Raw genomic sequence first — 25,993 nt, forward strand, 5'->3', positions numbered from 1 at the left:
GCTGGGCTGCCCATGTTATTCTTTACAAATGTATCCATTGTGTAAGTCTTTCCCCCGCCCCAGGCAGGAGTGAGGAAGGGAATGGGGAGTTAATGCCATTGAGCTCTGTGCCAGAAGGTGCACCTGAAGGAATAACTCCATGCTCCCTCCCTCCTCTACCCCTCTTAACAGATCCAAAAGCTTATGACTCCCCTTCTTTCTATTAGAGAGCACCTGCTTCCCTGCTGGTAAGCTGTCTGTCTGTGCTGTTGTTCAGATGTTTATCTAATATAGATAGGCAGTTATCTTTAAACAGACTATTATCTCTACTTCCTTATCTCTGGTGTATATGTATGTAAATCCATCTGTAGGTCTGGCAAACTTGCCCTGTCATAAGTCTTAGCTGACACCATTAAAGTGGTGGTAAAATTGGAAAAAAATTAAACTGTTCTACAGCAAATGCCTTCAGTTTAGCTCCAGGATGCCAAGGGATTAATGTAGCCCTCAGGGGCCAGCAACATTACCACACTCACCTTCCCACAGCCTCTGTAATTAGAATAGGAAATGAGTCCATGAGACACCATGCACGTGAAAGGCACTGCCATATGGTTAAGGTGCAGTGCATATTAATTCTCTCTCTCCTTTCCCAGAAGAGACATTCTTTTCTTTTCTTTTTAAAAAAAATATATTTTATTGATTTTTTACAGAGAGGAAGGGAGAAAGAGAGGAATAGAGAGTTAGAAACATCGATGAGAGAAACATCGATCAGCTGCCTCCTGCACACCTCCTACTGGGGATGTGCCCACAATCAAAGTACATGCCCTTGACCGGAATTGAACCTGAGACCCTTCAGTCCGCAGGCTGACGCTCTATCCACTGAGTCAAACTGGTCAGGGAAGGAAGAGACATTCTTAATACACTCAAGAATAGAAAAATGAATGGAACTGTATTCTTATGCTGAAATGGCATTATTTATTTAAATGATTGATGACATTGGAGCATAGTGATTATAGCTGTATCTGGGAATAAGCCATTTTCAACCCTTTTTCGTCTCTATTTCTTAACAGGGGAAGAAATCACGAGAAACCCAACAGAACTGGACGTGCAATCCTTATTTGACTATGCCTGTTGATTCTGATTTGGCCCCAGAAATTTTCTTCCTTATTGTGACAGAAAAGGAGCATGCTGGAATTATTAGCACTGGGGAGTTGGAGGGCAAATAATGCTGATGGAATAAATAATACATCATTTATTAAAACTGTTCTTGAGGGTTTTATACCAAATCACTTTAGCCTCAAAGCATAATATTTAGCAAGCTCTAACAAGTTTCAGGGAGAGATATTACTTTGTAACTCAACAAGGATTCTTGATATACTGCCTAAATTAGACAGAATATTAAAAAGTAATGGCAGGCCAGCATCCTACAATTATACTTTTATCTGGGGAACAGACTACCTGATGTGAATGATATTAGTACGTTTTGGCTGTGCATCTTCTCTGCAGTTTCAGCTGACTGAGTTTGCCTTTTTCATACATGAGCATGAAGATAAGCAGACATACTGAAAGAGGTGTGGAATATAAGGTGGTATTGAGGCAGGTTAGTAAGGAACTAGGAAAAATTCCCTGGCAACAGGATGAGGAAACTGAAACAAATGGCAAAACAAGTGGCCATAGGCTGAGCAACCAACAGCCAGCTAATAAATCACAAGACCCTACCTTCCCTAACCCAAGTTGCCCATGAGCAGATGGTTTAAATAACCTCAGTCAAGGAGGTAGATAACAAAATCTAGTGAGACCGCACTAATTGAAGATGGAGGTGAAGCTGACCAGAGAATGAACCTAAACTCCATTATAGGCTCATTTTAATACAGTGGTTCTCAACCTTGGCCGCACATTAGAGTCACCTGGGAATCTTTTTAAAATCCTGATTTCTGGGCCTCATCCTCTGGAAATTCTGTTTCTTTGTTGTGCGGTGGGGCCACAACATTAGTAACAAAGAGACAGAATTTCCGGAGGATGAGGCCCGGAAATCTGGATTTTAAAAGATTCCCAGGTGATTCTAATGTGGGGCCAAGGTTGAGAACCACTGTTTTAATACATCAACATGCTGGGGCTGACCAGCAGCCCCTGAACCATGGCTGAACAGATTACTCAGACACAGTTTGACTGTGACAGAGAGGCCTAAGGGGCTTGCCTGGCTCTAGCAGCCAGAGCAGCCTTGATTGCCTGCCTCATTAGGCTTTATTGGAATTTTTATCTTTAGATACAATCAGTAGGGTGAGTAAACTTGGGAGGACACATGTGTTTACATTGTCCTCTAGGCAAGGGTACCCAGGGATTAAGCATAAGGATTCCAGTAAACACCCGGGGGTCTGCACGTGCACGGACTTGTTTGGAAAGGTCAAGGAGTAATTACGGGTGCCGCCTTTGACACTCCCCTAAGTCGGAATTCTGATAAACAGAGCAGGTGGCCTTCCACACACTTCCCTTTTCTCAGAATGTCCTCCTTACAAACTTTCCAGCCAAGTCTCTTGTGTTCCCCAACATCAACATACTTATCAACACCCCCTGAGCTGCTGTGATCAGAAGCAGGAAGATCCATAAAGGTTACACGATGGCTGAGGGAGCTCTCCTGAGAAGTCTCCACCCCTTTCTCAGAAATCAAATTAATATTCTGTTGAGATATTTCCTGGGACCTGCCCTAAAAACCCTGCCTATAGAAAAATAGACAAACTTTCTCAGGACAGAGAATGTCAGTGCATGCTCTGATTTGAGCATGCCCATGCCTGTTTCTCAGGTGTGTATCTTTGCTTCCTCTGTTCTAAGCTCTAAGGGTTCCAACAAGACTTGCATCCAGGGGAGCCAAGTGCAGCAGCAGCTCCTCCAGGCTTAACCCCTCATCCTGTCTCCAAGGACCCTGCCTTTACTTCACTGCCCAATCCCTGCTCCTCATGCTAATGCCTATATTAGTATCTGCTTTTGAGAGAACCTGAATTGCAACAGGCTGTCAATACAAAATTATATTCAGAATCAAATTTTTTATACACACACACCTACACACTTAACACCTACTAATCTTTTACATCCACCTGTTGGCCTATGGGGAAGATCACAGATACAAAGCCCTCTCTTTTCCTATCTTCATACTATACCTGTGAGCAAGACCAGTGTTATTACAAATGGTCAAATACAGAAATATTTTATTGGGCACAATCCCAGGGGCTAAATGCCAATAAATTTGACAAGTTAAAGTTTTAAAAGATACAAAACACCAAATCTGGAGGAAAAATAAATAGAAAACTGAGTAGACCTGTTCTCACTAAGGATATTAAATTCCTAATTAAAATATCTCCACAAAGGTAATCTCGGTCTAGATAGCTTTCCTGGTAAATTCTACAAAATACTTGAAAGCAAAACAATCCCAACCCTACTCAAATCCTTGAAAAAGTGGTATAGGAGAGAACATTTGCTAACATATTTTGTGAAACTAGCATTATACTGATAGTAGACTTATAAGGAAAGAAAACTACCAAAAAAATCATAGGTACAAAAAATATACTCAAAAAATATGGGTACAAAATATTTATTCAAATATTAAAGAATGAAACATATATATGTGTATAAATATACTTAGGTAATATATATGCTTAATTAAAACAAATATATATCTTATGTATATATACATACATATTTCCAATTAGCAAATAATCTATGACGACTAAGTGTCTCTTATTGCAGGAGAGCAAGGCTATTTAACAATGGAAAATCAATGTATTTACCATATTCAGAGAATAAAGAAGAAATATAGATGATTTGTCAATAGATTCTAAAAAGGTGTATTTGATTATATTCAACCCCATCAACACTAATAAAAGAGAAAAATGGTAATTGGCGTACGACGATACCCTTTTCATTGGCTAATCAGGGCTATATGCAAATTAACTGCCAACTAAGATTGGCAGTTAACTGCCAACTAAGATTGGCAGTTAACTGTCAACAAGATGGCAGTTAATTTGCATATGTAGGCACAATGCAGGGAGGCGAAAGGGAAAGCAGGAAGAAGCCCCCTGCCACTGACAGTGATCGGAAACCCAGGGGGGAGCTAAGAGCTGGGGGGCAGGGCAAAGGCGGCCCTGGGGCCGCCTTTGCCCTGCCCCCCAGCCATGATCGGAGAATCAGGTGCCTTTTCTGCCCTGGCCAGTGATAGCAGGAAGTAGGGGTGGAGCCAGCGGTGGGAGCTGGGCACGGTCGAAGCTGGCAGTCCCAGGAGCTAGGGGCCCCTTGCCTGGGCCTAAAGCGAAGCCCACGATCGCGGGGCCGCTGCAGCTGCGGGTCCCCGCTGCCCGGGCCGGACGCCTCAGCCAGAGGCATCAGGCCTGGGCAAGGGGCTGATCCTGTGATTGGAGGGTGATGGGGGTCAACGCCTGAGGGCTCCCAGTATGTGAGAAGGGGCAGGCTGGGCTGAGGGACACTACCCCCCCCCCCCACACACACACCCAGTGCACGAATTTCGTGCACCGGACCCCTCGTTTATTATAAAAGCCTCAATAAAACCAAGTGTATACAAAACTGCTCAAACTAATTAAGGACATCAACAAAAGCTCAAGGACTAACATTATACTAAAAGTTAGTTGGGAATAAGGAAAGGTGCCTGCTCTTACCACTTTGATTGTTCTTGATATACTTCACAGTGCAGTATGGCAATAAAGAAAAATAAGGAATTGAAAGTTTTCACAATTTGGAAAGTTTGTCTTTTATTGTTTTGAATGTGTTTGTTATCTGGTTTTTCATCTAGGTGGTCAAATTATGCAGTATTTGGATCCTCTGTGCCAGTCTTTCCTTTTTACCATTTTTTCCCTCTGAGCATTTTTTTAAAATATATTTTATTGATTTTTTTTACAGAGAGGAAGGTGAGAGGGATAGAGAGTTAGAAACATTGATCAGCTGCATCCTGCACACCCCGCCCCCCCCCCCCCCCCCCCCCGCCACTGGGGATGTGCCTGCAACCAAGGTACATGCCTTGACTGGAATCGAATCAGGGACCCTTCAGTCCGCAGACCGACGCTCTATCCACTGAGCAAAACCAGCTTGGGCCCCTCTAAGCATTTTTACTTCACTCTTTATCTTATGTTTTATTTGTTGTTGTCAAGCCTTTCTTTAACTTCTCTTATTAAATTATAAAAGTTTTAGTTGAGTCTAGTACACCATGTAATTGAGCACTTGTCATTTCGTTTTTGTAAGATCATTTTGTCTTTTCCTTCCATTCCTTTCTGAGTTTGGCCAAACTTTATATCTCTCTAGTTTTGTTTGTTTGTTTATTTGCCTATTTCTATTCTGAGTTCTGAATTTCTGATTTAGGTGTGTCGATAAATATCTGCAAATGCTTGTATAGGTATATTTAGTCCAGACTGGAGTGCTGCTTTGCAATTTAATTTTCTTCTGCTTTGGCCTTGTTTATCTATGTTGGGGATTATTTTTTATCTGCTAGATTACTTTGATATTAGTTTTTGTTTTAGAAGATTTCAATGCAAGTAGATTGGATTTTTCCTTTTTATACTTAAATCTACATTAACAGTTTATGTGCTCAGGACTAAAGGATTTGGTGGACACATAGGAGTAGAGGTTAACTTTTTGGGAAATGGATTTTCATGTCTTTGGATTTTGTTATTCCCTTTTGTTTTGGCAAAACTCTTAAATTCTCCCCTTAGTTGCCTCCTTCCTTTATCACCAAATCTACAAAAGATGCCCTCCCAATCCTACTCACTTCATTCATCTCCAGAAGAAATTGCGCTTTGAATTTGCCTCTTCAATCCTGCATACTTTTATCGGCTCCCAAGTCTCCCACAATGGCATGTTGGTCACTTTCAGCGGTTTTCAACCTTTGGGTCGCGACCCCTTTGGGGGTTGAACGACCCTTTCACAGGGGTCGCCTAAGACCATTGGAAAGCACATATATAATTACATATTGTTTTTATGATTAATCACTGTGCTTTAATTATGTTCAATTTGTAACAATGAAATTGGGGGTCACCACAACATGAGGAACTGCATGAAAGGGTCGCGGCATTAGGAAGGTTGAGAACCACTGCTTTAGATTAAAGTCACTTGACAAGCTGCTGTTGCAAGAAGGATGCATTGATCCTCCCTTGTCCTCCTGAATGTGGAAAAGAAATCTTGCCTCTGGAAGGAGCCTCCTTGTTCCAGGGGAGAGACACTCTTATCTCTAGAGTTAAGGATCTAGAACTGAAAACTTTACAAAAACAAACCTTCTTACCTCTTTACTAATTCATTACTCAAGGCCAAACCTTGCTTAGATTCCTTACTAATGTGTTTGTTTTTTCATCCTGTCAAATCTTCATAAATCCACTGTTTCTTCATCTAGAAAGGATAAGAAGCTGGCTGGCTTATCATTTCTCTGAGCATGATGTCATGATTTGAGCATCATCTAAGATCTCCCTGCACAAATATTCAATGGACTTTTCTCCTGTTAATCTGGTCTCCTTGTAAATGTTGTTGCTGGTCCAATCATGAGAACTCGGAGGTGGAATTCTCACCCTCCCCAACACTTTCAAGTACCTTTATTGTAGCCAATGTTCAGATCTACCAGGTCTGAGACCAGTTTCAGAACTTCTCATTATATCGGACCTTGTCATTCTGGATACAATTTTTTTTCTGAGGCCCATTATCCACACAGGCTATAGAGTGAGGTCACAGTTAGGTCTGCTGAAATTTGGTGTTAATTTCTTTCCTTATATTTAGTTTGATGATTGTGGCACTCTCTGTGTTGAAGTTATACCAAAGAAAGCAGTTTTGTGTGGTTTTATTTGCTCTCCTTGTTTGTTTTTTGGATAGAAGATTTTAATCTAAGAAACTGGCATTAGCCTAGGGCAACCCAAAAGTACATCCCATCCATAGCAAATAATTTTTATTACATTGGTGTGATTGTTATCTGGTTAAGATAATCATGTATGAAATAGTTGGAAAAGGCAAAATCTATAGAGACAGAAAGTAGATTTGTTGTTGCCAAGAGGCAAGGAGGTAGCGGTATCAGGACTTTCTACTGCTGGATATAGGGTTTCCTTTCTTGTAAAATAGACTTGATTTTTTTATTTTCTATTTATTTTTTAAATATATTTTATTGATATTTTACAGAGAGGAAGGGAGAGGGATAGAGAGTCAGAAATATCGATGAGAGAGAAACATTGATCAGCGGCCTCCTGCACACTCCCCACTGGGGATGTGCCGGCAACCAAGGTACATGCCCTTGACTGGAATCGAACCTGGGACCCTTGAGTCCGCAGGCCGACGCTCTATCCACTGAGCCAAACCGGTCAGGGCTAGACTTAATTTTTTTAAAGCACTAACAGCAAAATTGAGCATAAGATATAGAGGCTTCCCCCATACTACCCTCCCACCCCCACGCTGCTCCTGCCACACCCACACCCTGCTCTACTATCAAAGTGCTGCACCAGAAGGGTACATTTGTTACAAATGATGAATTTTCATTGACACATTATTATCACCCAAAGCGCATATTTTACATTAGAGTTAACTCGTAGTGTTCTATAGTCTACGGGTTGACAACCATTATAATTCCCTGTGAAACCTTAGAGCACGCGTGCTTATTTTCAAATTATGTTTTGGTTGTGAAACTGTTTCCTTAATGATTACTGGATCATTTGGATCATGAGTTCAATAGTATCATAACAGCATAGTTTCATTGCCCTAAATGTTCTTTGGGCTCTGCCTATTGGGTTTCTGTCTGGGATGAGGAAAATGTTGAAAATTAGATTTTTTTTTGTTTTATTGCTTAAAGTATTACAAAGAGTATTACATATATCTCCTTTCTACTGATGGTTGAACATCTGTGACTATATTTAAAAAAACATTGAATTGTACACTCTAATGGATCAATTGTGTGGTATGTGAGTTATAACTAAATAAACCTGTTCAATAATTTGTGAAGTTTCAATGTTTGGATGTTTTCTTTTTTCAGAATTCTGGGTGAGTATATACTCAAAGACTCCTGAATTTTTAAAATTATTAATATTAGAATATTTCTAACCTTCCCCTTCTTTCATCGAGTAAATGGGTCCTTGCTTTGCTCGCAATTTTGCCCCCGTCACCTCCTCCTCTGTGAGTTGTAAGAAAAATTCTTCCGTTTTTATCTCATGCAGGTTTAAAAAAGAAAAGAGAGTGTTATTAAAATAAGGCACGCATGTTCTAAGGTTTCACTGGGAGTTTTTCAGATAATTTGAAGAAACATTTATCTTCCTATAGGAAATGTATAGGAAAGAGCTATTAGTAAGCTTTGCTGTGATCTAAGCATCATTTTCATATTACTTGAGAAATTAAAACATAAATTTGCTTATTTTCAAGTTATGTTTTGGTTGTGAAACTGTTTCCTTAATGATTACTGGACCATTTGGATCATGACTTCAATATATTTATAAATTGGAGGAACATAAGATTTGTGGCCTCAGTTGAATCCAAGAAAAACAAAACTCTAGACTTCAGCCATTTGTTTATTTTTGTCCATTTTCATCAGCCAATAGGAATTAGAGTGCTAAAAAAATAGGAGGTTGTGAAGGTGCAGCTGAGAGGTTATCAGTATATCATCAGAACAAAAGAGACATGGTAGAGGCATTGCTAATGTCAGGAGTGAAAACTGTGGGAATATCTGCTTTTCTGGACTGGACATACCAGCCAGAGAACTGCACTCATACAAGGCTTTGTGTCACACTAAGATGAGAAATAAAAAAATTAAAACACCTCCTGGAAGTAGTAAATTGGGAATTACTTCTTATTCCAAAATCTATTAGTGTGCACTCTTTTTAGATGGCCACCAATGGTTAATGCTAAGTATAACTGCATGATGTTCAACAATTTTCTTAATCTCACAAGCCTCAGGGTTTTTATTTGTAAATTTGGGATTATACTAGAAGCATCATGCAGTTAATACGGTATTCAAATGAAATAATATGTCAAAAGTAGCTGGCACATAATAGTTGTTGAATAAATGCTAACTTCATTTGTTCCCCTCTCCTTTCCTCTTCCGGTAGATTTTCTGCTACTCTCAAAAGAAGCCATACGTTTACATGTAGATCATAATTAATTTACATGTAGAAAGATAATGTTTACTCGATAAGCACATATAAACACACATTAACAGGTACCCCATTTTACAGTGACACAGGCTGACTGCCTTACAAATGCTTGTTATAAAACATGACATTGGATCACCTCTGGAGAACCAAGATGGCGGCATAGGTTAACGCCGGAGTTTGCTGCTTTGAACAACTACTTCAAAAGTGAAACCAAAAAACGGAAGGGACATCACCCAGAACCACAGGAACGCTGGCTGAGTGGAAGTCCTACAACTAGGAGGAAAGAGAAACGCACACAGACACTCAGAAGAGGTGCAGTGCTGAAGTCAAATTCTGAGGTGCAGAGGGAGTGCACGGAGCGGGCTGGCGGCGGAGGGCGCGGTTGTTGTTTTCAATCGGGAGGGAGTCGCAGACTCTGAGCACCAGATCCGGGAGAGTCTTTAGGGACCCAGACTCAAACGGGAGAAGCGGGACTGTCTGGCTTCGGTCAGAGCGAGTACAGCTTTCTCTCCCAGCTTTGCAGTGGGTGCTGGGACTCAGAGAGGCAGAGCCCCTGGGGACAGGACTGAGAGCTGCCATAACTGCTCTCTCGGGCCCACCCTGTTGATCCTGTGCGACCCGCCCCGCCCAAGCCCTGCACAGAGGCATTTGCCGGATAGCCTCAGGCAAAGGCTAGATTAGCACCTCCCTAGAGGACAGAAGTTCTCTCACTGCTGACACAGCTGATTCTCATAGCCACTTGGCCTGGAGGTCAAACCCTCCCTGGAATTAGCTACAACAATCAAGATTTAACTATAAGACTTCAAACAAAGACCACTAGGGGGTACACCAAGGAAGCATAACAAAATGCGGAGACAAAGAAACAGGACAAAATTGTCAATGGAAGATATAGAGTTCAGAACCACACTTTTAAGGTCTCTCAAGAACTGTTTAGAAGCTGTCGATAAACTTAATGAGATCTACATGAAAACTAATAAGACCCTCGATGCTATATTGGGGAACCAACTAGAAATTAAGCATACATGGACTGAAATAACGAATATTATACAGACTCCCGACAGCAGACCAGAGGAGCGCAAGAATCAAGTCAATGATTTGAAATGCGAGGAAGCAAAAAACATCCAACCGGAAAAGCAAAATGAAAAAAGAATCCAAAAATGCGAGGATAGTGTAAGGAGCCTCTGGGACAGCTTCAAGCGTACCAACATCAGAATTATAGGGGTGCCAGAAGATGAGAGAGAGCAAGATATTGAAAACCTATTTGAAGAAATAATGACAGAAAACTTCCCCCACCTGGTGAAAGAAATGGACTTACAGGTCCAAGAAGCACGGAGAACCCCAAACAAAAGGAATCCAAAGAGGACCACACCAAGACACATCATAATTAAAATGCCAAGAGCAAAAGATAAAGAGAGAATCTTAAAAACAGCAAGAGAAAGAAACCCAGTTACCTACAAGGGAATACCCATACGACTGTCAGCTGATTTCTCAACAGAAACTTTGCAGGCCAGAAGGGAGTGGCAAGAAATATTCAAAGTGATGAATACCAAGAACCTACAACCAAGATTACTTTATCCAGCAAAGCTATCATTCAGAATTGAAGGTCAGATAAAGAGCTTCACAGATAAGGAAAAGCTAAAGGAGTTCATCACCACCAAACCAGGATTATATGAAATGCTGAAAGGTACCCTTTAAGAAGAGGAAGAGGAAGAAAAAGGTAAAGATACACATTATGAACAACAAATATGCATCTATCAACAAGTGAATCTAAGAATCAAGTGAATAAATAATCTGATGAACAGAATGAACTGTTGATTATAATAGAATCAGGGACATAGAAAGGGAATGGACTGACTATTCTTGGGGGGGAAAGGGGTGTGGGAGATGTGGGAAGAGACTGGACAAAAATCGTGCACCTATGGATGAGGACAGTGGGTGGGGAGTGAGGGCGGAGGGTGGGGTGGGAACTGGGAGGAGGGGAGTTATGGGGGGGAAAAAAAAAGAGGAACAAATGTAATAATCTGAACAATAAAGATTTAATTAAAAAAAAAAAAAACATGACATTGATCCAGACTAGTTTTGATGCTGATGTAATTTGAAGTGATTCCACTCAAACTCTACCTAGAAAAAGCAACGTATTCACTAATAGAAGTAATTGGGGGAAAACCCCTGTTGCTGATCTTACCTATATTAGCTTTTCTGTCCTTGGGAATATGATTAACAAAGAGAATAAGGTGCTGAAATAATTTGGAATTTAATTTCTTGATTAGTTAAGATTTCAGTTCTTAGAATTTTACTTTTATTCAAGTCATTTCCCAGATTACTATTTTATATGGCCTAATAAGGAACATTCTGATATAGGAAAGCAGATAGAAATATTTCCAGCACATAATCTATTAATTCATCTGAAAATAATATTTAATTTTATTATAACACTTATTGCATTTTGATATTTACTTGTATATCTTGAGGTCTAGGCCAATTCCAAGAGGAAGTTATATCTTTAAATTGCTCAGTGCTCTTTCTCCAATGTCTAGAGTAGAACCATGCCTGGCACACGTGGGGGCATATATGGACCACAGTTGTTTAATATGGCACGGATCAAGCCAAGGTTGCTCAATATGATTGTTTGGAAGAACCCAACTTCTCCTGTTTTACAGCTATGTGATCTTGGTCAGGTTACCCAACCTCTATGCACCTCTATTTTCTCATTTGAAAAATGGACAGAATAGTATCCTCCTAAATGGTAGGATAGTACCTGGTACTAATAAATGCTTACTTTGGGCTTGCTAAATATAATAAGAAAAACAAGCAATTACAATTAACTGTGGGTAATCGAAGGTGTATCTAGTCTGTGGTAGGCAGAATTCTAAGAATGACCTTCGATGAGCCTAATCCTTATATAATCTCCTCCTTCTAAGTACAAATGGAGCGTGTGAATATGATGAGATATCAGTCTTCTGTGATTATGTTATGGGAAAAGAAATTGTTGCACCTTCAATTAAGGCAGTGGTTCTCAACCTTCCTAATACCACGACCCTTTAATACAGTTCCTCATGTTGTGGTGACCCCCAATTTCATTGTTACAAATTGAACATAATTAAAGCATAGTGATTAATCACAAAAACAATATGTAATTATATATATATGTGTGTTTTCCAATGGTCTTAGGCGACCCTGTGAAAGGGTCGTTCAACCCCCAAAGGGTTCACGACCCACAGGTTGAGAACCGCTGAATTAAGGTTTCTAATCAGCTGCTTTTAGGTTAATTAAAAAGGGAGAGTATCTAGTAGGCTCAATCTAATTACACAGGCTCTTTAAAAACAGGGTTTTCTTTGGTGGTAGCAATAGAGGAAGTCAGAGAGAGTGGAACGTAGGAAGGATTCGATGTACTATTGCTGATTCAAAGATGGAGAAGGCCATGAGGTGAGAGGCCCCTGGCAGGCGAGAGTGGCCCCAGGCTGACAGCCGCAAGGAAATGGGGATTTCAGTTTCAAAAGCACAAAAACCGAATTCTGCCAATAACCTGAATGAACTTGGAAGCTGATTCTACCCAGGAGCCTCCAGGGAAGAGCCCAGCCTCATTGGCCAAAACCTTGACTCAGCCTTGTGAATCCGTAAACTGAGAGTGCAGTCAAGCCTGCTGAGATTTCTGCCCCACAGACTGAGACAGTAAACGGATATCATTTTAAGTTACTAAGTTTGTGACAATTGGTTGTGTATCAGTAGAAAAAGAAATAACACAGGGTCCTGTGGAAGAATATGTGGCTCATCCAACTTAGTCTCTCTAGAAAGAGCCTAAAGGCTTCCTAGAGGCAATAATGTGCAGCTGAGATCTGAAATGATGAGTACACCTTAGAAAGGAAAAGGCAGTGGGAAAAGGAACTCAGGCTGATGATATACAGAGGACTTAAGGTGAGAAAAATAAATACTCTTGGAATGGAAATAATATCACACGACTGTCAGGGTGAGAAGAGTGACAGATGAGCATGCATGATTTGCAGTATCTAACAAACCAGGCCAGAATGGGTCTTTTTAAGCCAAATTATGGCATTGACATAACATCATTTTTAATATGTAATAATTAAATACACACACACACACACACATCTTTAGGAAGCTATGTGGTTAGAAAGGTGTGGTTAGAATTTCCTCACCTTCTTTCCCTGCTGAGAATATCCTATTCATATTTCAAGTGCATCCTTTTTTTGTAAAGCTTTCTGCTATCCCCAACATTAACTTAAGGACTTCTTCCTCTGTTCTTCCACACTTCTGATGTCTCACATTCACTGAGTCTGGATTGTTTCAGGGTGGTTCTAAACACTTTACAGATACTAACGCAGGTATTCATTCTCCAACCCCATGAAATAGGTATGCATACTTACCCCCTTTCGCCTAAAAGTATTTATTGAGTGCTATTCCTCAGCTTATCCAGGGCTAATTTTAGGAAGGCTTTGATGCGGCACTCTGAAAGAAATCAATCTGAAAGTTAGTATATGTCCCTGCTACATACATAAATTTGATTTTAAAGATAAAGATTAATCTTTTTAATTTTAACCATGGTATTGAATACATATGACTTTTAGCTAAACACTCCTTAAATGAGCTACACCTTTCCATCTGTCTTCTAAAACAGAAGACACATTAGCTTATTATTTTAGAGTTGTATTTATTTCCACACTTTCCCTGAAGTTCTTTTGTGTGTGTGTTTTTTCTACCCTAAGAATATTGAAGAGTTCTGCTAAGTATTATAGGCAGTTCTAATCAAGGCTTCGTTGTGCACATTATATACTAGGAAAAATCCACACCTGATTATGCCAAAGCAAGTTGAGGGATGTTTTTCATTTCACTCTGATGTGGCATTTTTATTAGCCCCTGATTGCTTACTTTGCCTTAGACATTTCCTATGTCAATTAAACTGATGATGGCTCCCCCACTTAAATTCTTCCTGTCTAAAGAGTTAAATAAATGGGAGAATGCCTTAGAGTATTTTTCAAAACTTTTAACTGCAATGTGCATATGTCATTTAATTTCTCCATATAAGCACTGAAATTCCAGAGAGATAAACATCTGGAGTTTAATTTATAAATTCCTAATTGATAATTGAAAAAAATGCTCTTTGTTGAATAAAAGAGAATCTTTTTTAGATGTTAACTAAATTAAGCACCATGTACCAACCTCTTTATTATTTTAAGAAAATTTTATAGAAAAGGGTTTTAAAGTAAGAGCTAGTGTGATGTAATGTCGTGACACTGTCAGAAAACATTTTGCATTTACTTGTACTTAAAGTGGAATTTTAGGCTCTTCAGTATTTTTTCTTTTGAAAGTAAAAACTGATGCTTAAAACAAATCTCAACATTTTTCTTAAAATCCTTGCTTCAATTACAAAACGATTTCTTTCAGCTAATATGACATTTGGGTGTAGAGAGAATGAGGTAACTGGATTGCACTAGTTATTATAATCATGTCAGGCATCTTTACTCTCCAGAGGTGGCTGGTATTTCTTTCCCTTTGGCTACGATTTCCTTGCAGTATTTGGATTAGAATAACACCTAAGTTATTGTCCAGTTTCAGCAAATATGGAGCAAGAGCCATTGCATGACTCCAGCAATGAATACTTTTTGAGACAAACAAGGTAACTTCCCCAAGTAAAGACTGGGACTGAATACCTGCTGGCCTAAAACACAATTTTGACGTCAACCAAGCACTGACATTTGTGTCAAACCAATCCACCAAACCTGCCCCACTGAGGCATCTGGTAAAACTGTCCATTTGTGAAATTGCCTCCTAAGTGTTGAGTGACTCTGCAAATGAACCATTGCGTGATGTTTTTGAAATGCTAACACCATGTAAGAGTTGATTACCATCCCATCCTTTTCCTCCTGCTTATTTTTGCTCTGCTGAAATCTATTTGGACAACTAAACACTCCCCTTCCCTTATCTGCAATTGCTTGCAGGATTCTTCCTTTCTTTCATCCGCCAAGACACATGCTCTTTTCTTTAAAAACATACCTCACTGATACAGGAAATAAATACATTTTTAGGAGGACATTAAGTGGGGCAAGAAGCAGTTTTTGGTTCCAGAGGCTACAGAGGAAAAGATGCTCTTGTTCACTGAGCAAGGTGACTTTAAAAGTCACCTTGTAAATGCACCTCAGTCTGTTCCCCTTGGCCGTGAACATATAGACAAACGGTATGTGGTTGTATGTAAAAAACCTGAAAGTAACAAAATTTCTGCAAAACTGAAATTGACATCAGTTTTATTCAAATATGTACTGAATATGATTATAACCAGGAATTCTCTTGGGAGCTGGGAAAACATTGTATTCATAGCGTCTGCATTTAAGGAGTTTGTAATTTGTGTTAGTTATCTATTGCTGCTTAACAGTTGACACACACTTAGCGCCTTAAAACAGCAAACTTTTATAATCTCACGGTTTCTCTGGGTCAGGGGTCTGGCTGTGACTTAGGTGGGCCCTCAGTTGAGTCTTCACAGGCTAACATCCAGGCATCAGACAGGCTGGGTTTTCATCTGAAGGCTGCCATCAGTTCTTTGTTTTGGGAAATTCTCCAACATGTCCAATATCTGTATAATGATATCTATTGCTTATTTAAAGCTATATAAACTTTAATTATAATTTTTATTTTCATGTCTATTTCTTACTCTGATACACACACATGCATTCCTCTTTTTTCTTTTATTTGTTTATTATCAACTATGCCTTCCTTAAGAACTCCACAGCCTACCACATTTCACATTTGTGTTTTCAGGTATTTTCTAATGAGATTTGTCAATTAGTGAAGACCTCTATCCACTAATTAGAGCCCTGGAGTTCTGAGCACATTCTCACGGCAGAGAAAGAAACCATGAACCTAATAATCAAAATCCTCAACATGCCAGAAAAACTGCCCTCAGGTTGTCTGACATTAGCTTGTGTCAGATAAAAGGCACTTTTTGTTTCTTTGCAATTTATATCATCCCACAAAAAACAAGACAAAAAAATTTCCACTGAATAAAGTTTTGATTTGATAGTGATTCAAGTGAAACTATTAAGAAATGATTGATAAATAGAACTGTACCTACTAAATGTGCACAATTGAGATGTCAATTACCTTCAGTTTGTCAACCATCATTTTGGTATATGATGAATCTTAATATGTTTCCTTCAAGTCAATTATAATGACTTATAATGAACTATCTACTTTTTCTAGCACACCAACATCCAAGTGTAACAGCATGTTGGAAAATCTATATGATACCCTAATGGCCTAGTGAAAAATTTCAATTAGTTATTCAAATATTTAGTTAACATGAGACTAAACATCTGGACACTGGGAAACATAACAAACACGCACGCGCGCACGCGCGCGCGCACACACACACACACACACACACACACACACACACTGTACTACTCAGCCACAAAAGTTATGAAATCTTTCTATTTGCAACATGAATGAAATTCAACTGAGGGCTTTATGCTAAGTGAAATAAGTCAGATGGGAAAGAGAAATACCACGTGATTTCAATATATGTGGAATCCATAAAGCAGAACAAATGAACAAACAAAACAAAAACAAACTTATAGATACAGAGAGTAGATTGGTGGCCACTAAAGGAGAAGGGACTTAGGGATGTAGGCAAAATGGGTGCAGGGAATCAATTATATGGTGATGGATGGTAATTACACTGATGGTAGTTTTGTATACACAAATATTGAATTATAATGTTGTACACTAGAAACTTATGTAATGTTATATACCGATTTAACCTCAATAAAGAAGAAAAGTTCTTTAAAAATAGTAAATCTTAATAAAATATTCTTACTTTCTCACACAGAACTTCTAGAAATATTATATTTACTTTTACAATTAAAAATCAGAACTCAATTAAATTGACTAGCACAGCATATAAATCTGGTAAAATTAAAGTAATTTATAGGAATCAGAGTCACAGAAGAGAGGTTGATATGTCATTACCTAAATATGAAATATTTGTTGAATAAAAATATTTGTTTAATCTACTCATATTATGCTATCTCACCCCATTTGAATAGAAAACATTGCCGAAACCGGTTTGGCTCAGTGGATAGAGCGTCGGCCTGCGGACTGAAAGGTCCCAGGTTCGATTCTGGTCAAGGGCATGTACCTGGGTTGCGGGCACATCCCCAGTAGGAGATGTGCAGGAGGCGGCTGATCGATGTTTCTCTCCCATCGATGTTTCTAACTCTCTATCTCTCTCCCTTCCTCTCTGTAAAAAATCAATAAAATATATTAGAAATAAACTATAATGAAATCAAGAGCAAAGGGGTAATTAAAATACATGTACAAATGGGAACTAGGCCACACAATAAAATATTGAAATATCTGCTTTTAGAACTGTGAGCGTTTCTTTTATGTAGTATTCTGGTTTATGCAGTTGTTTCCATTTGACAGACTTTTCCAGGTAAAAACATACTGCAGGCATAGTGTTAAGAGTTTCAACTACTAAAAAAGGGGCAGGGAAGGGTCTGGATAGACAGTTTTTCAAAGAAAACATACAAATGGTGGGCAAGTATATGAAAAGGGGTTCAACATCCCTAATATCAGGGAAATGAAAATCAAAACCACAATGAGATATCTCCTCATACCTTTTAGGATGGTTAGTGGAAAAAAATAAAAAGCCAGAAACCAGAAGATAAGTATTGGGAAGATTGTGGAAGAGGGAATCCTTGTAAATTGTTACAGCCATTATGGAAAACAGTATGGAAACTCCTCAAAAAAGTAAAAATAGAACTACCTATGGATAACAATTCCAATTTCAGGTTTATATCCACAGGTAATTAAGTCAATGACTCAAAGAGATATCTGCACTTCTGTATTCATTACAGCATTACTCACAATAGCCATGATATGGAGTCAACCTAAGTGTCCATCAACCAATGAAAGGGGGGGAGAGGGGCAGATGAATGGATTTTAAAAATGTGGTATGTATCAATATACAGAGATGGGAAAAAATAGGTTTATAGTTGTATGGAAAGAGACTTGCAGCTTAAATAATAATACACAAATCAACGCTGTGTTTTGTACACTCACAACTGTAAATCTATTCTTGCCCACCCCTGTGTATATAATGTAGTATTATTCAGCTATAGAAAATAAGAAAATTTATTTGTGAAAATGTGGGTGAACCTTGAAGATGGTATGCTAAGTGAAATACTATATAATTTTATTTATAGGTGGAATCTAAAAAAATCAAACTCATACGATTAGAGAGTAGCAATGGTGGTTGCCCAGGAGGGTGGAGATTGGCAAAAATGGGGAAATGTTACTCAAAGGGTGCAAACTTTCAGTTATAAGATAAATAAGCTCTGGGGATATAATGTATTGTAGGGAGTGGCTATAGGATCAAGCCTCGGACTCACCGTGGCAGGGCCACAAACAAGTCCCAGCTTGGAGGGCAGAGCCCTCCTAGCATAATTAAGCTTAACTTCATAGTCCTCCCTAGTTCCTTCCTAGGTAGCTAATGGGCTGTGGTAGGTGAAGCAAGTGCTGCCAAAACAAGGTGAAACTCACAAGAACATTGTAAACATGTTGACCACTTCCCTTGTTTTGCTTTGTGTGCTCTGACTATAAAATAAAACTTCAGCTTTTCCGTCGGCGCCGGATGGAGGAGTCCGCGCGGGCTGCCATCGGCCATGCGGTTGGTGGTGGTCGGGGAGCAGCGCCCGCAGGCGCGTCGCCGGGCTTTTCCAGATGGGAGTCTCGGCGATCTCAGTTCCTCCTGTCTTTCTGCGGGGAACCCGACCCCTTGTGGCAGCCCACACCCGCCTCGGGGCCTGCTCCTGGGGCCTCCATTCTGGGAGTCTCTGTCCCTTGCCCAGGGTGCGGCCTCTGCCCTCACCCCCAGTTGGCGCGGCCACGAGCTTTCTTCCACGCCATCTGCTCAGTCGCATTTTATGCAACAGAGCCTATGAGTTGAAGATGAATGAAGGTTATTACGAATGTTTTCCAAAAACTTGACAGAGGATGACTAAACCCCCCCAGAAGCACGACTGCATATAACAAGGTAACTGCAAGTGAAGGAACAAGTTCTTAGCTGTGGTGTTTAAAAATTCTTCATTGCCTCAGGTGTGGCCTGTGACATTTTTGGAAGGAAAAACAAAGAATTGGTCAAGAAGATAAGAACTGGAACAAATGATGAAAAGTAATATTTTATTTAACAATGATCAATAAAATTATATAGAAAATCAAAAAAATAAATAAATAAAATAAAATAAAATAAAATAAAATAAAGCTTCATCGTGCAGGCTGGGTCTCTCTGTGTCCTTATCCAGGCACTAGAGATCCACCCAGCCCCAGCTGTATTCTCTTGTCTCTCTTTTCTGATCCTTCACCACCCCACCTCAGGTTCACTCATGGCCGTGCTGGCTCAGCACAATGTATAAATGGTTACATAGTTGATAACATTGTATTGCATGCTTGAAATTTGCTGAGACAGTAGATCTTAAGTGTTCTTTAAAAAATTAAATATGTGAAGTAATGAATGTGTTAACTAACTTGATTGCAGTAATCATTTCACAATGTATACACATATCAAATCATCTCATTATCATATATATATATATATATATATATATATATATATATATATAATTTTGTAAATTATACTTCAATAAAGCTGGAATAAAAAATATTTTTTTACAGTTTTATTCACACAAATACCCTAAAATTATGTACATGGGGATATTGAGTAGTGTAATAGAAGCCAATAAAAGCCATCTGACCTTCTATTAGTAGAGAAATGGCTAAGATATTATCTATTAGAGTCCTATGCAACTATGCAGTGTATAGCTGCTTTAAGATGTTATAAAGATTTATATATGCTCATAGGGATACTTACCCACTTTTAGAGATTAAAAAATAAGAAATGGATAGCTCATGATCATATGTCCAATAAGACACATATTTTCATAAAGGAAACATCACCAAAACATCATAGTGTAATGTTTAGAAAGATATCTAAATTGCAGGGAAAAGTTTTAGTGAGTTTGTAATTTTCTTGAAAGTTTAAACAGCAAACCAAATTTATCAAGCAACAAATCCTTGTTCAATGAAGCTTTCACAAAAAGAAGAGTAGGTAACATTTCCATTTCCTTATTACCAATAAAACATTTTATAAAAGAATACAGGTCTGAGCTTCAGAGAAAACACATGATTGTTTTATATTTTTTGCCCTATGCTTGCAGTGGTGGACTTGGAACAGGCCAGTGAGCAGAAGTACTGGAGGAATACAGTTTTTTTTTATTTTTTTATTTTATTTTATTTTATTTTATTTTATTTATTTTATTTTATTTTATTTTATTTTATTATTTCATTTCATTTCATTTCATTTTATTTTATATTTTATTTTATGACAGCAAGTCCCTTCTCATGGGAAGTGATTTTGTGTTAAAAATTGGAATCATTAGAGAACAATTTTACTGTATGGAAGGCACAGGGAGCACAGCACACAAGAATGTATTTTGGAAATGCTTTCCTTCACCAAAGCCCATGTGAAGAGAGGGGTGGGGGTGGAGAGAAAATGAACTCTTAGCTGAACTCATCTCTCCCTCTCTATTTATGAGAGGGAAAACTTTTAAAAATGCAAATGAAAGTGATATTTCTGCGGCAAACAGCATGAGGTCATGTTGGATCCGATGATTTGTGAAACTATTAGTAACCCCATATTGTTAGGGTTGGCCCTACCTTTTGTCTTTCTGCCTTTTTATGCTCTGTTTTCTGCATTGATTCTTTTTTAGACTCCACACAGGAAAAGTGGGTTGAAGTACCTACCACCAGGAAAATCAGAGAACTTATGTCAATAAAAAATGAATCTCTCTCTTCTTTAATTAATGCGATGTGTCAGATTTGAAGCTAGATATACAACTGCTGGAGTTTCCATGTAGTTCTCTCATTGCTGTTTTAATTTATTGACTACCTCTACCGTACTCACTTAGTTAATTTTGATACACTCTCCAACAACTCTAAAACTCAGTCACCATGGTTGTTTGTAAAAGCTTTTTTAATATCCACCTCTTTATGTCCTGTGTAAAAATGGCAAGGTTAGATAGAAAAATGGCACATTATAACATGGTTACATTAAAAAATCAACATCTTCTTTATAAAGCACAAATGAAATAGTAGAAATGGTGAGAAAGAAGAACATTGCTAGAAATTATATTTTTCTTAACAGGGAAAACATTTCTTTTGAAATAACTTTAATAGTTTCTAGTTTTACTGTATGGATAATGGTTTAGTCCTAACTGGGCTCTTTAAAAGTATCTTTCTCTAAAATGAGAGAGACAAAATTAAATTTGTATCTTAATCTTAACCCTGGCCTACCTCTAGAATTTTGTTTAATATCTCCATATAGTAGGATCTATTATTGACAATTGCATAGTACTAACTCAAAATGGCACTGCGTTCATTTGACTCTATTTTTTAAAGGCACTATTTACATAACATTTATGTATGTGTTGTCAAGATCAGCCCTTGGTACATTTTTACCTACTCTTAAAGTCAAGTTCAAGGTCAGCCAATTTTAGCTCATATTGATTTTACTACTTCTTGTTGTGCCAATCCCTCTATTAGCTCTATCATGAATTTTGACACTTGATTATATGCCAGAGTTTGTCATTGATCGGAAACATGGTCAATTAGGAATTAAACTCTTTAGTACAATAATCATATGGTATTTTTATTCTCACTATTACCAACACAATTTGGACTCAGTAGAGTTTCAGAAAATGCTTCATTTAGACAACTGAAATTACTAGTATAAGGGCAACTTCCCTACAATGGATGATGTTATTCAAGAATGATGCCAAAGACTCAAATTTTCTCTTTTTCCCCTTCTCTCATCCATCATCCTTTGTGATATCTTCATCATTAGGCTTCTTTTCAGATATCAAACAAGAAAAGGATGAGAGATTATCTTTTCTTACACATCTCTCTTAAAAACAAGATACTTTTTTTTTTTTTTTTGCCAGACACCTGAGCAGATTTCATGTCTCATTAGCAAATATTGGGCAACGTGCCCAAGCTTAAGGTAACCTCTGGTGAAGGTGATGGGATTACTATAATTGTCTTAGAAAAATTACCTGCTTTGAAATAGAGTCAACCACATTTTTCCTACGTAAGGTTTTCATTTGTTTCCCAGAACTTCATTGAGATATAATTAGCATATAACATCATGTGAATTTAAAGTGTATGTGTTAATCTGATACATTTATATATGGCAGAATGATTACCATTACAGTGTTAGCTAACACCTCCATCATGGCATATAATTACCTTTCCTTTTTTGTGGTGAGAACATGTAAGATCTAGCCTATTTGTTCTTCTTTACCAGATAATTACAAACTACTGGATTTTAACCTCTTTTATATTAAAGGTCATGAATGAGTCACTGTTTTATGTTACCATCACACTGTATTTTATAGGGAAGTCTTCTGATGACAAAAATCCAGGAAACAAATGAAAACTTCATTTTTTTATTAAGTAAAAAAAAAAAAAAAGAGTTAAGTAAAAAAAGAAAAAAGAAAGAGGAGTTACTTGTAGAAATGTTGATTTGTTTGTATATAATCTATACAAATACTTAGAGTGCATTTTTGTATTTTTTTAGACTTTGCAAAAATTATTTTAGATTTACATTCAATTTAGTGCATGAAAAGTCCCACACACTCAAAAACAACCATTTTCTGTGTTGTTATGAGCTTATCTAAAAGTGCAGTTGGTTGTTTTCAAGCAAAAAGGTATTTTTGTCTCTGTTTGGTGACAAATCTTTATTCTTTTCAAGGTAAGAAATAATAAACTGAGGCTTTAAAAAATATATATTTTCTTTCTTTCTACCGCGTTCATTTAGGGAGTAATGTAATATATAATCCGTAAAGTAAACGGGCAATTATTATACTTTTATGCTCACAATGATTATAATGAAAGTTATACAATTGTCAAGATAAAATAATAAAATCAGACATAAGCAGAGCAAGCCATGAGATGTGTAAGGTTTTTCCTAAGACAGAGTTGCATCCTGAGAAAAATTGTTTCAATAAGATATACTAGCTGAAGCTTCACAGTAATTGAAAATTCCTGATAATAGTAGGAGCTCATCAAACACACACACACACTCACTGGCAATCATAAAACCTAAGTAAAGATATATTGAGGCTTTTCTTTCATTGCATATTTATAGCTCTCACAAATATTTGGTGGAGTATATCATTTCTTTCTTTTTTAAATATATTTTATTGATTTTTTTAAGGAGAGAAAGGGAGAGGGATAGAGAGTTAGAAACATCGATGAGAGAGAAACATCAATCAGCTGCCTCCTGCACACTCCCTACTGGGTGTGTGCCCGCCACCAAGGTACATGCCCTTGACCAGAATTGAACCTGGGACCCTTGAGTCCGCAGGCCGACACTCTATCCACTGAGCCAAACTGGTTAGGGCTATCATTTTAACTGTACAATATATATATATAATACAGGAAGCATGTTTTCTTCTGAATTTAACTGTTCAGATAAATTTTTTGTTTCGTTTGTTGTTTAACTCATTAAACAAAGCACTTAAGCAATGTACTTTACTAGCTGCCATGGGGGAAGGAAAAGAACTTGTCCCTGGTCTTCTGATTAAAGTATTTATAAAACTACTTCTTCTTCTGAAATCCCACAATATACAGTAAATAGATAATGAGAATGTATAGTCCCAGAAACACAAAGAAAACAGAAGGATGAATGGTAACTGCCTTAGTTTTCTTTTATTCTGCTCTGCTAAGGGCCGCAGAAGGGAAAACCCAACAAAAATCAACATGTAGAACTCTGCAAAGGCATGGGAAGGTCCTGCAGAAAGGAAAGGACCAGCATGTAGAGATGCGAAGTGGATTGGTTGAAGGTGCTAAGAGTTCTTGTATTCCAAAAGATAAACAATGACAATGATGATGACAACAAAGTTTTTTGCAAAACACTCATCTAATAGGCACAAAAGTATTAAGCATGAAGAGACCAGGACACAATTTTTTTTTTTAGAACTACAGGAGCTTAGGAGAATGCTATAACATTTCCCCTCTGCTCTCCGTGGGGCTGAATTTGAATTGAGAGCTTGAATTGGGTCCCAGGTGCATGTGCACTAGAGGTTGACCATCCAAGAGAGATTTAAATGTTGCTGCACCGGGAACCATGCTGGGGAGGAGTTTCTTTCCTGTGGTCCAGATGTGGGCCTCCTGGGTGAGCAGGATCCAGGGGAACCACAGTCAAGATTGCTTCTTGCTATGGATAGTACAACCTCAGTACAAAGAGGAGCTATCTGCAGTCATGGATGCAGAAGCTGAAGATTTTGTTTGCTTTTATCATCTTTCATTTGTTTGTGTTTTCAAATGTTCATCCAGAGGAAAGGCGCTGATTCACTGAGGCAGCTGCAGCCAGGCATTCACACTGGGGGCCTCAGAAGAACTGAACTCTACAGGGAAAGAGTCAACTTTAAGCATGCTCCAAGCCCAAAGAACACAAAAGCCTAAAAGTGACCATCCCTGTTATGTAAGACCTTCCCCCCCTCCCCCCAACTGTGGAGGAATAAGGAAGGAGGGGCAGACAGCTGGTGGGAGGGAGCAGGGGATGTGAAAGCCTGGAATCTAGAGAAAGTAAGTAGATCCCTTGTTCACATTCTGAGCTGTTTAGAGTCCAGTAGCAAAGGGACACAGAGCTGGAGAAAGGAACACTGAATTTTAAAGTCAGACAATTTTTGATCATGAAGCTTAACAAACATTTTCATTCTAAATGATATTCTTTCCAATTGTGAAATATCTCACATATCCAGAAGAGTGTATAAAACATATGTGACAGATGTGAAGCTGCATAATAATTATAAAACAAACACTCTGCAAACTACTACCCAAGTTAAGAAATATACATTTTCAGACATTAGAAGCCGTCTTTTTATGTGTTGTCTCTCTATCGTCTCACCCTCCTATACCACTTGACATTTGTGACAATAATTTTTAAAATTTTCTCTTTAGTTTTACCATGACTTACTCATCCTTTTTATCCTTGATGGATAGCTGAGTTGCTTCCAATGTTTTTCTTTTTTTATACTTTTGGGATTCATGTTGCTATGAAATTCTTGTGCGAATCTCTTAAATGGACATGTACATTAGTTTCTCTATTGATTATATTGAAATCCAGTCATACAAAATGCATTTCTATACTAGTAGTTTAACAATTTAGACCCCCTCCCCACAGTGCATGATATTTCTTGTTCCATGTGCTCACCAACACTGATTATTATTTGCTTTTTCAATTTTGTCAATCTCGTGGCTACAAGATGGTACTGTGTTGTAGTTTTTTTGTTTTTTTAAAATATATTTTATTGATTTTTTACAGAGAGGCAGGGAGAGAGATAGAGAGTTAGAAACATTGATGAGAGAGAAACATCGATCAGCTGCCTACTGCACACCCCCTACTGGGGATGTGCCCGCAACCCAGGTGCATGCCCTTGACCAGAATCGAACCGGGGACCTTTGAGTCCGCAGGCCGGCGCTCTATCCACTGAGCCAAACCGGTTTTGGCCTGTGTTGTAGTTTTAAAAAACATTTCTTTGATCATCAATGAAACTGATTACCCTTTCTCATGTTTATTAACCCTTTGGATTTCCTTTTTTTCTAATATGCTTGTTTAAATATTTTGCCCATTTTTACTTTAGGTTGCTTGTGTTTTTCTTACAAATTTAAGGAGTTCAATACATATTTAGAATATCAATCTTTTGTTCATTGTATGTGGTGCAAAAATCTCCCACCTGGTAACTTTTCTTTACTCTCCTTTATTTTGATTAATAGAAATTCAATTGAATATATACTATATTATAAATATGTATATATATTCAATTACAGTTTAC

At 38.1% G+C, this 25,993-nt stretch overlaps 1 pseudogene; it reads left to right on the top strand.

The window, feature by feature from the left end:
* Nucleotides 1–25,993, top strand: part of LOC132226565 (activated RNA polymerase II transcriptional coactivator p15-like) — a 136,131-nt pseudogene that overhangs the window by 41,264 nt on the left and 68,874 nt on the right.

Source organism: Myotis daubentonii, chromosome 2 (genome assembly GCF_963259705.1).
Source record: "Myotis daubentonii chromosome 2, mMyoDau2.1, whole genome shotgun sequence".
Classification (NCBI taxonomy): Eukaryota; Metazoa; Chordata; class Mammalia; order Chiroptera; family Vespertilionidae; genus Myotis; species Myotis daubentonii.